The sequence below is a fragment of the Rhagoletis zephyria genome, unplaced genomic scaffold (assembly GCF_001687245.7).
Source record: "Rhagoletis zephyria isolate East Lansing unplaced genomic scaffold, Rhagoletis_zephyria_1.1 Rzeph_scaffold_03824, whole genome shotgun sequence".
Classification (NCBI taxonomy): Eukaryota; Metazoa; Arthropoda; class Insecta; order Diptera; family Tephritidae; genus Rhagoletis; species Rhagoletis zephyria.
Window position 1 is genome coordinate 39,779 of NW_016160907.1, and position 2,142 is coordinate 41,920.

A 2,142-nucleotide genomic window follows, 5' to 3' on the forward strand; every position below is an offset into this window, starting at 1 on the left:
AGATATATACAAAATATGCCCTTTTTCCCTACGTAAGCATTTTTCCAGCCAAAAATCCCAAGATGTAGGGAATTTTCCCTACATGTGGCATCATTGCATGGAACTATTTTAAATACTGGCATGTTACTCACCAAAAAATAAAAATCAAAAAAAATTTACATAGCGCACTTTGCAAGTGGACTATTCAAATTTGGAAACTTGGACTTACACGGGTTTTGTTAAAGAAGGAACTATATACGTTAAAACTTGGCAAAAATTGGTTCGGCTACAATTTTTTGACCACCGTATGTATTTTTTTATATCTTTAACTGGGCCTTCATATTGTATTTACATTACGGAAGTACATAACAAAGTTAAAAAAAAATATGCCTTTTTTAAAGCTCATTTTGCCTTTTTTGGGGGTGAGAACACCTACAAATTATGTTTTTTTTTGGAAAATCTGTGGTTTTCTTACAAACTATGAGATGGATACGTAAAAAAATAAAATTGGATACATTTTCATAAATTTTTTGGCAAGGGCGCACAGTGGTCTTGAAGCAACCATAGCTATGACTAAAATGCCAACCAAAACGGCTTACATAACTGTCTTTGTACATAATCATAGATCAAAATTTCGTTGAAAATAAAATTCCATCTGCTCCTATGCTTAAAATATTATAAAATGTTGATCTAGAACTTTCCAAATCCAGTTATATAATCGCGAAGGTCTATGGTAATATAATTATAACACTTTCTTATATAAGCATAAAATATTTTAACTTAGTTATTCAAGAGATAATATTACATAATTGCATATTTTAATAATTCTTATTGCATAAATTTTATAAATTTACAAAGTCAATATAAAATATTATTTTATATAAATTCATATGTGTTTTGATGAAAGTTCAACGACAGTTTTTTTTTAATTGATTATATATTTAGGGTCGTCAATCGAATTAACTTTATAATTGAGCCAAAATCTTAAAAATACGCCATGAATGGATTCTCAAGCTTGCTCCGACCACATTCCGAAGCTGTCGTTGCCTAAAAAATGCAGACAATGTTCCAAATGATTTAGAAGCACGTGAATTTTTAATGTTTCCGACATTTCTGTGCTTCGGAAGGCTTTAGCGAGTTTACTTACATGATTTTTTAATTCTGACCCAACTGACAAAGCAGTCAACCCATTGGTGGAGTTTTTTTCACTCAATACATTTAAGGTATGTGCTCTCCCTTGTATAACTTTTGGATGGCTGGGCCGAGCAGTGAGCCAGATATAACAAGAGCATGAAGTTGTTCTTGTTTCTTTTGTCGAATCTTCATAGTTAGGCATGTTTGGAAGAGGCCGCGTTGCATTTGGTATATCCTTATCTCGGTCACAGAGAACCCTACGACATGTACCACAAATGCCTAATGGGAACTTCGAATTGGTCAATCTAAAGTTTTCACTAACGTATTTTTTAATAAGACACTCCAATTTTCCGGTTATATTAAATTCTGAAGGTTTTGACGATCCGAATTTAATCTTTCTCCCACAAGGCGCGCACACTTTAAATCTGTTCTCTTCGTGATTACACTTATGTTGCGGATGACTTATAGAAGACATGATGTGCAATCAAATAGCTTACACCAGAAATATTATCATCGAGAAAAATACTATCTGTTTTTTTTTACTTTAATATACAAAACGATAACTTTAGAATACTCTGTTGAACAAGAAATACTAACAATTGCAGTTAAATTTTTTCCAAATTTTCATTTGACAATATTTTAGGCATAGGAGCAGATATGATTTTAATTCCAACTGCATAATGGTGTATGGGTGCCTTCCAAAACAGGTATGCAAGCAGTTTTGGTTGGCATTTTAGTCATACCTATCATTGTTTCAAGACCACTGTGGGCGGTAATTCATTTTCTCGAGACGGCGCACAGTGTAAGATTTAACCCATCTATCTGCTTTTAATTCTGTAATTCGAAAACTATTGAAGATAAATTAATAAAATTTTGCACAAGGTACGTTATAAGATAGGCGAAGCTTTTTACAAAAAATCGGTCATTTAGAGTTACTGCCACGCCACCCTATTATATAATTGCAATTTATAAAAATGCAAAAACTGAAATATTTAACTAACTACAAATGCTAAAATGCCTAAAATTGAT

General features: G+C 32.2%; 1 long non-coding RNA gene across 1 annotated transcript; it reads right to left on the reverse strand.

Annotated features, from left to right (window-relative positions):
• Positions 1-908: 908 nt before the first annotated feature.
• On the reverse strand, positions 909-1,232 carry LOC108369748 (uncharacterized). Its single transcript, XR_001848554.1, has 2 exons — positions 1,127-1,232; positions 909-1,026 (listed from the first exon to the last, which is right to left on the reverse strand). It is a non-coding gene; the product is annotated as an uncharacterized LOC108369748 (long non-coding RNA).
• Positions 1,233-2,142: the final 910 nt, after the last annotated feature.